This window comes from Magnolia sinica, chromosome 5, assembly GCF_029962835.1.
Source record: "Magnolia sinica isolate HGM2019 chromosome 5, MsV1, whole genome shotgun sequence".
Taxonomy (NCBI): Eukaryota; Viridiplantae; Streptophyta; class Magnoliopsida; order Magnoliales; family Magnoliaceae; genus Magnolia; species Magnolia sinica.
The window spans coordinates 51,756,282-51,772,467 of record NC_080577.1 but is presented as its reverse complement, the minus strand read 5'-3'; the positions used below and the strand labels follow the sequence as shown (position 1 = coordinate 51,772,467).

The window sequence follows — 16,186 nt, the reverse complement described above, 5'->3', positions numbered from 1 at the left end:
CACTTCCCTCATGTTTGGATTTAGTCTACGTTGTAATTGCCGAGCGGTCTTAGCATTATCCTCAAGATAAATGTGGTGAGTGCAAATCGAGGGGTTGATTCCCTTGAGGTCCGCTATCGTCCATCCAAGGGCCCCCTTATACTCAATGAGAGTAGATATGAGCATACTCTTCTGTTCTTTCTCCAGGTGGGCAGAGATCACCACCGGGTATGTCTCATCTTGACTTAAATAGACATATTTCAAATCAGAGGGCAAAGGTTTTAGGTCAAGCTTCGGTGGCTTGAGGTTAGATGGTAGAGGCACTACATCAGTTTGGGGCAAGTCTTCAAATTATGGCCTCAACCGGTTAACTTCAAGTACCGGTGCAGTATCAAGCAAGGCACACGTCTCCCTAATCATGTCATCATCAAAATCATGGGAGTGGGCCAGGCATGTCTCTAAAGAGTCAGAGGATAAGGTCAAATGTGTCGTATCTTCCACTAAAGAGTCAATCATGTTAATGTCGTGGAAATCATTATCATCCTCTAAGTTTCTGCCGTTATTGAAAAGATGTTTGACTCCAATATCATATTCCCAAAGGACATAATCATGACACCATTCCTGCAATTGATAATTACGTTTGAAGTGGCAAGGAATGGGCGACCAAGAATGACGGGAATCTGAGTGCTCATGTTATTGATGGGTTCGGTGTCCAGGATGATAAAATCTAAAGGGTAGTAAAATCTATCAACTTAGACTAACACATCCTCAATTATCCCTCTTGGTACACGAACAAAGCGATCAGAAGTTGTAGTGTGGTTAGGGTGGGTTTTAATTCACCCAAACCTAACTGTTTTTATACCGAGTAGGGAATTAGATTAACGCTTGCTCCTAAGTCAAGAAGTGCATGATAAATTCGATGGTCCCAATTACACATGATATGGTTGGGCTACCTTTGAATTTATGTGGCACGTCTTGCTTTAGGATGACACTCACTTTCTCGGTCAAGAAGATCTTCTTTTGAATACTCTGCCGTCGTTTGGTCATGCATAAATCTTTCAGGAATTTGGCATATGAAGGTATTTGTTTTACGACATCAAGTAGAGGAATGTTGACTTTCACTTGTTTCAACACCCCTAGGATATCTTGAGAGTTAAAGAGAGGTTTTGGTGTGACCAACCGTTGGAGAAATGAAGCAACTGGCTTTTCTAGAAGTTTCGGTTCTAATTTTTATGGGGCCTCACTAGATCTATTATTGTTGTCCTCTTCTAGTTCTTGAGGCTTTTCGGGCCTAACTAGAATGGTTTTATCAATGATCTTCCCACTCTTAAGAGTGGTGATGGATTTAGCGTGCCTCATTTGATTTGAAGAGCTGAGATCACTTATCTCGTATTGCGGTTTAGGATTGAGGAGCGGTTGTGCAGGGAGCATCCCCTTTTCTATAACCATCATACGTGAATCCATCTTTTGCATAAAATCTCGCATTGCTTGGGTCAGCTCTTGCATGAAATTTTGAACCAGTTCTTCTTGAGGTTTCCCCTGATTTGGATTTTGATTGAAGAAACCTTGATGGGTAGCAGTTTGTCCATTTCTCCAACTAAAGTTTGGATGATTTTTTCAACCAGGATTGTATGTATTAGAGGTTGGTCCATTGAAAGGTCTTTGATAATTATTTACGGCATTGGATTGTTCATTCAACACTTCTCGAAAGGCGGGTATTATAGGACAATTTTCAGTTGTATGAATGTTGCAATCACAGATGCCGCAAACACTTTCATTAACCTTATCCTTCTTTCCTTCCATGGCCTCAACTTTTCTTATGAGCATAGTCACTTTATACTTGAGATCATCCTCTTCTTTCAAGAGATACAATCCACCTTTCTCCTTAAATTGAGTCGGCCTAAACGTGGTGTTTGATTTTGGGTAATAGTCCCATGATTGTGTTTTTTCAGCAAGACTATCGAGGTAATCCCATACCTCGTCGACATTTTTATTAATGAATTCTCCATTACACATTGTCTCGACCATTTAGTGCACCGAAGATGTCAGTCCATCGTAGAAAAAATTTGTGATGCGCCACGTTTCAAAGCCGTGTTGTGGGCATGAACTGACCAAATCCTTGAACCTTTCCCAACATTGGTCAAATGTTTTATCCTCCTTTTAGGTGAAGTTCATGATTGCTTTTCTAAGGGTAATCGTTTTATGATGTGGAAAAAATTTCTTTATAAATTTCCTCTACATATCATTCCATGTGCCAATGGATCTAGGACGCAGTGAATGTAACCACGACTTAGCCTTCTCCTTTAAGGAAAAAGGAAAGAGTCTCAGCCTGACTGTGTCCTTAGACACATTTTGAAAATATAAAGTGGCTATGATCTCATCAAACTCTTTCAAATGTAGATATGGTTCTTCAGATTCAAGCCCATGAAACTTAGGAAGGAGTTGGATAACCCCTGGCTTAATGTCCATATGTCCTGCATTTTCAGAAAAAATCATGCATGAGGGCGTACTCACCCCCGGTGGTTGTAAATAATCTCGTAAAGTACGAGGCGGGGGTGCTTCATGCATCTTATTCTCATCTTGAATGTCTTCCACCCTAGGTTGGGGTAGAAGAGGTTGGTTTTCAATCATCACTTCAATTAACTCAGGGAATTTCGAGTGGTGTCTAGTCCTGCGATGGATAGTTAACCCCTCAACCAATCCTCCTTCAGTCAGGAGATGTCGAGTGTTGTCACGGGCCCACTTGGGCATGAAACACTCATAGCCCTTAATCAAATTTGAAGCCTAATCCTAAGAAAGGAAAAGAAAATCTAGAAAGAAAGAGAGGGTTGGAAAGAAGTTACCAAATTGGAAGCCCTAAGTAAAAAAACCTACAAAAGAAAATAAAATAAGTTAGTTTCTAAAGAGAAGATCTAAAATTAGAAAATCCTTAAAAAGAAAGATAGAAGTAAACTAGTTTCTAAAAGAAGAAATTCCTAAAGGAAAGTGAAATTTTCTAAAATAAATTAGGAAAGTCCTAAACTAGAACGTAGGTTACTAAAAGAGATCTGGAAAATAAAAAGTAGAGAAGGAGCTTACCGAATTAGAAATTTCTATCTTAAAAGCCTACAAAATTGGAAAGTTAGTTTTTAAACAAAAAGTCTACAAGTAGAAAATTTCTAAAAATAAATGAGGAAACAAAGTTAGATTCTAAAAGAGTTAGAATTAGAAAGTTACTAAAAATAGAAAGTCAGTTTCTAAAAAGAAGACCCAGAATTAGAAAGTTTCTAAAATAGAAAATCCAAACCTAAAATTAGAAAGTTTCTAAAAATAAAATAAAGGAAAGATGAGTTAGTTTCTAAAATTAGAAAGAATTTCTAAAAAGGGAAATAACTAACCTAGTTTCTAAAAACAAAAGAGGAATGTTTCTAAAAATAAACTATTTCCTAAAAATAGGGAAATACTAGAATTAGAAAATTTCTAAAACTCAAACCCTAATTCTAAAAATAGAAAAAGTAGAGGAATTAGAAAGGGATTACCAAAGTAGAAGTTTATGTGAGGATCCTACAAAACAGAAAAACAGGTTAGTTTCTAGAAATCAAACCAAAAAAATTCTAACCTAAAATTAGAAAAATCATAATCTTAAACTAATCTTAAAACCAATTAATTTCAGAGAATCATAGCTGTCAGTCCCCAGCAACGGCGCCAAAAACTTGTTCACTCCCCAAGTATAGGGTTGTGATGTAGTAATAAACTCGGTGAGACCGAGGTCGAATCCCAAGGGACTGAAACCTGTACGTTATCTGAAACTAGGTAGAGTTAGAACTAGACTAAGATGAAATCTAAATTGATTATAAATTGAGGAATAATGGTGAAGTATTAATGTAAAACTTAAATAATTTAGGAAAGGAATTAGGGATTCAGAGGATCTACTAGTAGAGATCAGGGCAGTCTATGCTTGATTCACGAACTCAACTGGACTTCGAGTCCCATCTTCATCCAGTTGGAAGATATATCACTAGAATCAAATCTGAACTGTTGTTGATCTAGTTTTCAAGAGACAAGACGGATGTAAATTAGAATGGATTCCATCACAAAACCATGCCCATGAGACAAAGCAAACAACAGAATTAAACCAATCCACAGCCAATCTGAGTGAGGTATGAATGTTAGGAAGGGTTCCATCATCCAACCATGTCCAAGGGGCGATGGTGAACAACAAGGTTTCCTAACTGCATAATCACAATAATGAAAAGGAAATACTCAAAGCCATTGCAGATCTATTGTAATTTCAGTCACAACAAACCATTAAAAACTAAAGGTATTCCTTAAAATCAAACCAATATCAGCATCAGTTTAGTAATGAATCAAAGCCATAGAGTCTTCCCATCATGCCACAAGCTTCACCTCTTAGCCCTAGCTAAGAGGTTTAGCCAGCCATGAATGGGCTAGAACTTGAACAAAAACAAAATAAAAAAATAAGAAATAAACTCTAACTCCTCTACTCTCTCTCCTCCTTGTGATGCACGTCTAACCGAGAGCAGTGGAAAAAAATTCTCCTTCGGCTTTTTTTTTCTCTTTCTTTTATAACAAGGATGCTGTCGTAGAGTCAACCGGTTTGCGTTGGAATCCTCTGCGAAATTAGAAATATTTTGCGCAGCCCATCGCCACACACATACGCAATAGGGATTTCCTTGCACCTGCGAAATAGTTTGCGCTCAACCCATCTTCGGTGGGAACAACCAACCAGTTTCGATCATTTGATATCTTTTGGGCGGTTAGAATCCACCTGGGCTCCTTCTAGATGGTTCGGATCTTTGGTCCGATCAACGGTGGTGGGCCACCACCTCTCCAGAATGTCCGGTTCTTTCGGACTCTGCGTAACAGAGATGGCGCATCTTGCGCTGGCTGACGGTGGGACCATGGACGTTGAATTTTTAGCTCGAGAGGGATGGTTTTGACTGTCCGTTGAAGCGGCCCATATGATTCATCTTACAGATGTTAATCCTACGTTGTAATGGTTTGGACACCGTTCTTGCTATCTTCTTGATGTTTCGACACCTAGGCCCTAGTAATATAGACCTTGGGATTCTAACTGATGGTTCAGATTGGTCCTTTGAATTGTGATGGTGGCCCACAAGAAAGGACCGCAGGTCCCTGTTTCGCAATCCCCATGGGCGGGATTTGAAATCCGAATACAGGTCGGTTCAGCGCACGCTGACTGACCTGGTTTCTTCGGTGTGGCACGACCGTGCGTATGCAGTGCACATACATCACGTGGATAGGTCCCACAGTGAAGTTTTTGGTAAATCTGCTCCATCCATTTGTTTTCTATCTCATTATATGGGTTGAGACCGAAAGTGAATCATATCTAGATGTCAGGTGGGCCCCAATTTGATAATTCATGGGATGAAGTGTCCGTGGGCCACTTTCACGGGGATCCAAGAGCTGAAATTTGACGTGTACGGTTAATTTATGGTCTTCGGGCTATATATAAAGTTTTAAGCCAATCGGATGGTGAGAACCCTGTGATCTTGCATTCTGGACCAATTTCGGACTACTTGAGCTTCATTTTCTCGATTTTCTCGAATCTCTGGCGTGTAAATCAACCGATCTCGGTCCCCTGGAGTCTATCGCTTACCTTGGTGACTTCAGAGCATTAAATTCATGCTTTTAGTACCCTTTTCCAGTCCAGGCTCGTAAATACGCCCTGCATCACAAACACGATTAAATCGGGCCGTTAAACAGTACCATGTTCATAAATTCAGGCAATAACTGGGGTCTGATATGCAATATTTGACCCTCACATGAGACTGTCGATTCAACCCTCTCTTGTCACAAGGGTGATCGAGGCTCAGCAGACAAATGGTTATTGCGGAGTTATATAGTAGAGTCAACATCTGAGAGTCAGTCAGATTGGCAGATTGATTTTGATGGTGGACTTTGCTTCAGAGACTGATTATGTGTCCCGAATATTCCAGAGTTGCGCAGAGATCTTATAACCGAGGCACATCGATCACAATGTTTTATGCACACTGGGTAAATGAAGATGTACCGTGATATGAGGCGATAATATTTTTGGGTAGGGATGAAGCACTAGATCGCCAGTTTTGTGGCCGAGTATGACACATGCCAGCATGTCAAGGTCGATCATCAAAGACCCCCCGGTCCATTGCAGTCGTTGAGCATCTCGACGTGGAAGTAGGAGCACGTATCGACTGATTTCATTATAGGCTTGCCAAGGACTCAGAGTAGTCATAACACCATTTAGGTTGTCGTTGATCGTTTGACGAAGTCGACACATTTTCTTGCGATTCGTGCACCTGACCTTTGGATCAGCTTGCTAGATTATTCATCGAGGAGATTGTGAGACTGCATGGCGTTTCAGTTTCGATTATTTCTGACAGAGACCCGAGGTTCACGTCTCAGTTTTAGAGGAGCTTTCAAAGAGCGATGGGGACTGTTTTACAGCTTAACACTGTGTATCATCCGCAGACCAATGGGCAAATTGAGAGGGTCAACTAAATCATTGAGGATATACTTCGGGCTTGCGTGATTGACTTCGAGGGTAGTTAGGATGAGCATCTACGATTGGTTGAATTCGCATAGAATAACAACTATCAAGTGAACATTGGTATGGCTCCTTTTGAGGCACTATATGGCAGACTGTGTAGATCTCCTAATTGTTGGACTGAGGTTGGGGAGTGGCGTCTCCTAGGTCCTGAGCTTGTGCAGTAGACGTCAGAGGTTATCGATATCATCAGACAAAGGATGCGCACAGCTCAGAGCCGAAAGAAGAGTTTTGCTAATCGTTGGCATCGTCCCTTGGAGTTTATAGTGGGGGATAGAGTATATCTCAAGGTCTCGCCCATGAAGAGCGTAGTTTGATTTAGAGCGAAGTGCAAGCTTGCCCCAAGATTTATAGAACTTTTTGAGATCACAGGGCACATTGGCACCGTGGCTTATCGGCTTGTCTTACCATCTCAGTTGTCTGATATTCACAACATTTTTCATGTCTCTATGTTGAGGAAGTGTGGGTCAGACATCGTTCCTTTTATCGATTGGCAGTTGTTAGAGGTTCATGAGGACGCTTCTTACATTGAGCAGCTAGTCCGTATCCTTAATCGGAAGGAGCAGATCCTCCGGACCAAGATCATTCCCTTGGTGAAGGTGCAGTGGGGTCACCATTCTATTAATGAGGCGTTTTAGGAGCACGAGGTTGAGATTCAAGAGTACTATCACCATCTTTTTTATGATTGATTATATGTTGTATCTTGTATGTTGTCTTTGATTTTATATAATGATGATATATTTTCATTTTCCTTATGAGTCTTGTCTAATTGTGTTATTAGTGTTTAAATTTCAAGGATAAAATTTTTATTAAGAGGGCAAAGCTGTAAAGCTCGTATCCTAGTCTGTACCGTTCCTTAAACTCCCGTGGTCCTACCGGTAGAATTTTGGTGACCCGCGACCTATAACCGGTGTTTGCTCACGACCCTAAGTTACATCCCGTATATCTCAGTCTACTCAACTCGAGACTTGTACCCTAGCGACCACGTCATCGCTGTGGTTTCAACACTGCATCTTGCGCACCGATGCGATATCCAGGGCAGAAGTTGTGGGCCCGCGTTTATTTTGAAGAAAACACTGCGCGTTGCGAATCCCAAGAGAATCTCTACAACCCATCACATCAATCAATCAAGTACAAGCAAGTACTCAACCCATCCCCAAAGTCAACTCTCTCTCTCCACCCATACTTTTCCATCTCATCTCTTACGCAACACCACTCCAGCCATCACTCACATATCACTCACCCATCCCTTTTCATCCCATCATCTCTCTCTCTCTCCCTCTCATTCTCCTTACCATTTGCAAGCAACCCATAGGAGTCACCATCTAAGCTCTTCCAAGAGAGCTAAGAGAAGGTCCACTCCCTACCACCCAATCATTCATCTCAACCCTTTAACTTTCATCATCTTCCATCAAAGGAGAATCTTAGGAGCTAGGATTCCAAGGAGCCTATAAGGAGTGTAATCGATGGGTGATCTTAAGATTTTCATCGTTGATTTTTATTTGAGGGCCCACTTGTGATGGGACCCACTTGATGTATGCATTGTATTGAGTAAAGGGAGGGCCCATAGTGGCGGGGTCCCTCCCCTTCACATGTTTCTCTCACCCTTTTTATCTCTCTCTCTCTCTCTATCTTTCCCATTTTCATGGACCCCACTCTGTAGTATGGGTTTTATCTCCACCGTCCAGCCCCAACCGTCTAAGAAATGGGCTAGATGGACCATGTTTTACTGGACGAACTGCTGTCCAGTAGCAGCTCCTAATATATATATATATATATATAATAAAATATTATGGTGGGCCCTACGTGAGACCCACATGTTGAGGAAGGAGATTGGTTGGTGTGCCTATAGTAGCTATATAGCCGCTGTATTGACATCTGCAAGTTCTGGGTCCCATTTCGAGGTATGTGTAATACCATCCATCAGCAGGGGTCCCACCCTGCACGTGTCCAGCACCGTCCAGGCTACTGGATGGTGGGACCCACCATTATATATGAGTTTTATCCTAGCCATCCGTCCATTCTGGACAGGCGGGGCCGACATTGATGTATGTATTATGAATACACACTGTCCATCTGGATGGTACGGTGTGGGCGCACCAAGATGTGTGTTTCTCCCAGCCGTCCATCTGTCCAAGACGGTGGGACCCACCTTACTGTATATATTTTATATCCACACCGTCCATTTGGACGGTGCTGCTATGGGACGCACTGTGATGTATGAATTTAATCCACACCATCCGTCTATTTTTTGGCAGGACGGTGGGACCCAACCACACGTGCTGCAAGCGTGGGGTGGGGCCCACCTTGATGTATGCTTTCTATATTCACATCATCCATTTGGACGGTACTATATGGAACCGACCGTGATGTATGTGGCTTACATCCACGCTGTTTGTCCGTTTTGGACTGTGTGGATCCCTGCCTTGATGATGTGTTGTATACCACGCCATCCATCTGTGTGTGGTCCACCTTAATATATGTATTTTATATACACGTTGTCCGTCCGCGGACCATCGTGATGTATGTGTTAAATCCACACCATGCATCCGTGAGGACCATATGATGTAATCCACACCGTCCACATGGGACGTGAGCCCCACGAGATGTACGTGTTTAACCCAAAATATCCATCTGATGGGGCCCATTTTGAATGTGTAGGGCCCACCTTAATGTGTTGTATGTGCAGCCCATTTGATGAGGCCCGATGTGATGTAATTTGGGCCTAGGCATGAGGTCTATTGAGATGTATTTAAGGCCTAGGTGAGAAGCCCATTGTGATATATTTGAGGCCGATGGGATGTGGCCCAATGCGATGTATATGAGGCCCAATGTGATGTATGTGAGACTCATGAGTGAGGCCCAATGCAATGTATGTGAGACCCTTGTGTGAGGCCCAAAGCGATGTATATGAGGACCGATGTGATGTGTGATTCCACCATGATATATGTAATGATGTTTATGATGGGTCATGCCTTGGGAGCAATGATGGTTTGATGTCCACATTGTAAGAGTAATGATGGTTTGATGTCCACATTGTAAGAGCAATGATGGTTAAATGGCCACATTGTAACTCTCCCTATGGCCCATTGTTAGGCCCATTCTCACCTCCCCTTAGTGGGTTAACCCAAACCGTTGGGCCCCCATGATCGTTAGGCCCATTCTTGATACTAGTTGGCCGTTTAGGCCCATCCTTGATATGTGGAGAGTACATCATCATCATATAACGTGTTTAATATAGCTTCATGATCCATGTCCATGCGCATCATATGTATGCTTGATATGAGGAGTGATTGATCATCGCATATGCCATTGGGCAAATTATTATGGGACTCCCTGATAGGCGGAGTTGCCCTACATGAGCGCGCAATACACGCAGGATTGCTGCATGTCTGGATAGTATGATTCATGCATCTCGAATTTGTGTGATATGATTTCTGTACCCCCTAGCGACATCAAGGCCATAGCCTCCACAAGTATGTCATGGATGGCAGGATTAGACACTAAAAATACTGTCACTAGCATCGAGGCGCCATAGATTTTCTTGGGTGAAAATCCCTAAACCCGACGGTACTAGAGGATGACTCCAATGTCGAGACTAAGTGGATACATGAGCGCACGAGCGTCGAATACCAGGAGATCGCATCTCCTACTGTATCGCGGTCGATTGGAAGGGAGTGTGGCCTTACCCATCCGAGGATAGGGGCAATTGCTAGGCTAAGTTTGACCAGCTCATAAATGGGTCCGCTATTGACGTGTCGGATAGGTATTGGGATACTATTGGCCAGACGGATAGTGAGGTTTCTTACTCTCACTTAGACTACACGCCTAGGGAAGGGATAGTGTCATTTGGAGTGTACTAGACCCCGGTGATTATCCAGAGTGAGAACTGTATTGATATTTGATGATCCAGTGGTGAGCTGCATTGAGATGTGGATTCAGATGAGGATTGATATGTTTGAGTTGCATCTTGCATCGTATGGCCTTGGTATGACCGACATAGCCTTGATATGGCCGATAGCATTCATGCCTTGCATCACATAGCCTTGGTACAGCTGATTGTATTCATGGACTTACCAGTATATTCCACATTACTCTGATATTACGTTCTGAGCATGCTCATATTGCATACACACTTTCACCACCCTCTAAGCTTTTTATAAGCTTATGCACGATTGATGCGTGCAGGTGATGCTAGACCGTAGCTGAGCAGGAGCAGGAGCATACCACAGAGCTTCTGGAGTTTTGTTATTATTATCCTTGTATTTCTCTTTATGCGCATTGTACTCAAGTTTTAATTATAGTGGATTTTTGTGATGGTGTTCTGATGAGGGTCGAATATTGCATATCAGACCTCAGTTATTACCTGAATTTACGTACATGATAATGTTTAATGTCATATTTTAATTATGTTTTTGTTGCAGGGAGTAATTAGGAGCGTGGACTGAAAAAGAGTACTACAAGCATCGAATTAATGCTCCGAAGTCACCAAAGTAAGGGACGGACTCCAGAGGACTAAGATTGACTGATTCACACGCCAGGAATCCGAGTAAATCAAGCCGTTCACATTAAAGAGGCCCGAAAAAGGTCTAAAATGCAAGATCACATGGTTCCAACCATCCATTTGGCCCAAAACTTCATACATGGCCTGGGGGCCATAAATTAACCGTACATATTAAATTTCATCCATTGGATCACTGAGGAAGTGGCCTAACAGACAGATCAGCCCCTAAACCATTAATTTGGGGCCCACCTACAATCTGGATATGCCTCAACTTTGGACTCAACGCCTTAAATGGGGAGACAAATTAAATGGATGGATTAGATTGCTCAGAAACATCGTAGTGGACCCCTCCCAAATAGTGCGTGCATACTACACTCATGCATCAGCCGTGCACTGTAGTCAAAGTCGGGTCAAACCGACTTTAACTAGCAACTCCAGTAACAAAAATGGAAATTTCTATTTTTAAACAATGTCTGGAAAGAGATTGTCGGTTCGCAGTTGTGGGCCCCATACATTGTCCGAACGGACAATCCGGACCGTCCATCAGAGTCCCTGGGTCCCTCTCATCCAAGCCTAGGTGACAGAATTGAAAAAGACAATGAAGATTGGTTTTTCAACCGTTCAAAAGCAGAATGGATGGCAAGAAGCGAAATCACGTGGGTCGCATCAACAGACAATAAAAACCGTCCATACTTGACCGAAATTTCATCCTGCATCCAATGGATGGCTTGGAATTATCAAGATAGCAATGAAGTGGGGCCCACCAACATCGCAGCGCGATCAGTGCACAATCCCTGTTTTCATGTCCAGACGCAGACCGGCTCTTGCGGGCTATTTTGTGATCTCAATGACGACCGGATGCATGATCCAGACCATTCAGAAGATTCATCAGGAGGCCAATACCATATCCTAGGTGTCTGAATCAAGTTCGGAACGTGCACCATCTCGAAAACTCATTTCAAACGCAAATGGAAACCTTTCGCACGCTGTTGCGGAAGATCTTCCGTTGTTGCTACGTAAACAGCTGTCCAGTTCTCCACCGGTTTCTATTTTCATGCACAGCTCTCTCCACCACCCCTGGAATCTATAAAAGGGCCTGAGATGTCCAAAGTAAGGGAGAGCAGCAGAAGGGAGAACGAGATTCAGAGCTCGGTTTGGAGAGAAGAAAGAGAAGAGAAAGAGAGAGAGGAAGAAAAAAGAGAGAGAAGGATGTTCTCCTTTTATCAATTTTATTTTTCTTTCTTTTTATTTGAATTCATGGATTGCTAATCTTTTAGCTAGGGCTGAGATGAAACCCCTAATTTGAATAACTCTTGTTATGTGTTGATTTCATTTGATTTGATTGATTTGTTTCTTTCTCTAGTGTGCTTAAGTAAAAACTCCATGCTTCTCCATTCTATGAGCTTACCCAAAGTCTAGATGTGAATGTTGTTTGGAATCTTATTCTAGGTGCTTGTGTCTGACCATAAACAGGTTTCCTATAGAGAAAGAAATAGGAATCTACATCTCTTCATGCCTGACCATGGATGGAAAGATGTGATCCTTATGCTTTAAGGGATTATACATTTTGTGTGTCCGACCAAGGACATAGAGTGTGCTTTATTTATTTACATCAATCTAAATTAGGGTGAATCAATAGGTAAAATAAGGGTTAGGATAATTAGGGGTGGATTCGAAAGTCCTAGTGTTCTCCTTAATTGAATTTTTCTTATTGCTCTCGGTTATTTTTCATAGATTTGTGACAGTTTACTTAATAGTTCGCTAAACCCTTTGTTAGATTAGTTAAGAAGAGTCGTAAATTTCGAATTGTAACAACCAGTCCTGGTGGGAACGATCTCATAATACGTACCATATCTACATCTGATTTGTATATTTGTGAGTTTAAAATCATTTAAATCAGATTGGTTTAAATAAAACATTAAGTTTTTGGCGTTGTTGCCGGGGATTGTTTCAGTCCAATTCGATTTAGGATTCTCTCTTATCATAATTCGTAGCCCTAGGATTTTCTCGCATCATTTTAGGAAACTTAATTTATTTTTGTTTTTATTTTCTACAGGACTTGAGGAAGGAAGCTGAAAAAGGAAAAATTGTCTTCAAAGTGAAGGAGGAGCTCCCAAATTCTTCGAAAATCAAGTTTCTCCTTTTCCGGGTTCTTTCTTCTAATTCTTATCTACATAGTTTTATCTTGTTTTTAAGAATTCATAATTTTTAGTTTCAGTTTTATTTCTCGTAGGTTACATCTTAGTTTAGTTTTCTTTCTTACATTGTAATAACATAGTTTATGCTAGGGCGTAGATCTCTGAACATAAAACTAGCACCTTTTGATCCTGAAATAGAAAGAACATTTCGTAGAAGATTTAGAAACATTCTATTTGAAATGGCGGACGAGAATGGAATTAAAGCTCTTAGAGATTATTCAGCTCCTATCCAATTCAATGCGCCTTCATGCATAGTGTTTCCAGCCACCATGGCAGCACACTTTGAACTTAAACCTGGAGTCATACAATTGTTGCCCTCCTTCTATGGTTTAGATAAGGAAGATCCATATCATCATGTGAAAGAATTTCTAGACATTTGCTCTACATTTAGGTTCCAAAACTTTTCAGATGATTCGATCCATTTGTGCCTTTTTCCATTTTCTTTAAAGGATAAAGCGAAAGCATGGTTGAATTCTCTGGAAGTTGGGTCTATCACTACATGGGACCAACTATTTAAGAAGTTCTTAAACAAGTTCTTCCCTGTTCACTCTCCATAGAGAAATTACTAATTTCACACAAAAAGAGGGTGAGCACTTTCATGAATGTTGGGAAAGATGGAAGGACTTACTTCTTAAGTGTCCACACCATGGTTTTGAGAAGTGGCAATAGGTTCAATACTTCTATGATGGTTTGACACCCCAAAACCGTCGTATGGTTGATGCCACCAGTGGAGGGTCATTCATGACTAAAAGTGATGTCGAAGCATGGAATTTCTTTGAAACCTTGTGTGAAAACTCCCAGCAATGGGACTATTCAAATAGAGGTGAAAGAAGTACTCAACCACAGAAGAAAGGTGGCATATATGAGATAGGAGTCACACCAAATCTTTATGCCAAGATTGATAGCCTGACAAAGAAAGTTGATGCTTTGATGTTGAATAATGGACCTCCACAAACAACTCAAATTGAGTAATGTGCCATATGTTCCAGTCCCTCCCATCCTATGCAATCTTGTCCATCTGGTGCAGCATTTCCAGAATTTCCCTCTAAACAAGAGCATGCTATGAACACCTTTTGGAGACCGGGTATGATCCTTACTCAGACACCTACAACCCAGGGTGGGCTAGACATCCAAGTTTTTCTTGGGCAAAAGAACCACAACAAGGAGGACCATCTGGAAATCCTCCTATACAACCTTTCTCACAAGTTAGTAGTCAACAGCTTCAACAGTTTCCGCAATATCAACAACTTCCTACACAATCAAGGAAACCATCTCTTAAAGATACACTCAATCTGTTTATGCAGAGTTCTCTTCAATTTCAAAAAGACACCCAACAAACTTTACAAGCTAACCAGTAAAGCTTACATGCAAATGCGCAATCTATTGCCAAGCTGGAAGTACAGTTGGGTCAACTTGCTGCCACATTGAGTGAGAGAGAGAAAGGCAAGTTGCCTAACCAACCTGTGGCAAATTCAAAAGGACAGTATGAGATTGGCTCTAATTCAAACCAAGAACAATATCATGAGCAAGCCAAATCAATCATTACCCTTAGGTCTGGTAAACAGATCGAGAACAAGGTAGAGATGCCTAAGGAAGAATCAAATTCCAAATCAGAAGATCAAAATGAAGCAGAGAGACATACTAATGCATCGAAAGCCCAAAAGCACTCTGACTCACCAGGTACCATTCATGTGCCATCCTATGTGCCTAAAGCACCTTTTCCTCAACGTCTGCCACCAGTTAAGAAAGGAAACAACTTTAATGAGATATTGGACATGTTTAAGCAAGTGCAAATTAACATTTCATTGCTTGATGCTATCAAGCAAGTCCCTGCTTACGCTAAGTTTCTTAAACATTTATGTACCAAAAGCGTAAGATGAATGTTCATAAGAAGGTCTTCCTTGCAGAGTAACTCAGCTCCATGATTCAAAACAACATCCCTCCTAAATTTAGGGATCCAGGAGCTCCTACCATTTCTTGCGTCATATGAGATCATAAGGTTGAGAAGGCATTGCTTGATTTAGGGGCCAGTGTTAATTTGTTACCATATTCTGTATATGAGCAACTAGGACTTGGTGAGCTGAAACCAACTAAAATAACACTACAAATAGCTGATAGATCTGTTAAGGTGCCCCGTGGTATTATTGAGGATGTGCTAATCCAGGTTGATAAGTTTTATTTTCCAGTAGATTTCATCGTTCTAGATACTCAGCCTGTCCAGAATCCTACTAGTCAAATCTCGATTATTCTAGGGCGTCCATTCTTAACCACATCCAATGCTATTATAAATTGCAGGAATGGAGTTATGAAGTTATCTTTTGGTAACATGAAGATTAAACTCAATGTTTTCAATGCTGGACAACAACCAGCAGACTCGGATGATATATTTGAAGTGGACATGATTGAGAGTCTAGTGCATGAATCTTTCCTTCAATCTTCTGAAGATGCACTTGAGACTTGCTTATCACATTTTGGCATGGATTTTGACATAGAAAGTTCCATCCAAGACGTCAATGCATTGCTTGACTCTACTCCTATAATGGAGACTACAAAATGGAAAGCTAAAGTGGAACTTCTTCCACCCTCTGAGTCTAAACTGGTCCCATTTATTGAGAAACCACCCGACCTTGACCTTAAACAATTACCTACAAATCTCGAGTATGCATTTTTAGGTCCTTCTGAGACTCTGCCTGTCATCATAGCTTCTAACCTTGAGAAGGAACAGGAGAACAGGTTGCTTAATGTTCTTAAAGAATATAAGGCAGAATTGGGTGGACGATAGCAGACATAAAGGGAGTATGCCCCACTGTGTGTATGCATCATAATGATCTTGAAGAAAATGCGGAAACGTCGCGTGAAATGCAAAGGAGGCTTAACCCTATCATGGAAGAAGTTGTTCGAGCGGAAGTGCTTAAATTATTAGACGATGGTATTATTTACCCTATTTCAGATAGC

At 41.4% G+C, this 16,186-nt stretch overlaps 1 non-coding gene across 1 annotated transcript; it reads right to left on the bottom strand.

Moving 5' to 3' along the window:
• Positions 1–13,777: 13,777 nt before the first annotated feature.
• LOC131247767 (small nucleolar RNA R71) lies at positions 13,778–13,884 on the bottom strand. Its single transcript, XR_009172037.1, has one exon. It is a non-coding gene; the product is annotated as a small nucleolar RNA R71 (small nucleolar RNA).
• Between the last annotated feature and the right edge of the window lie 2,302 nt (positions 13,885–16,186).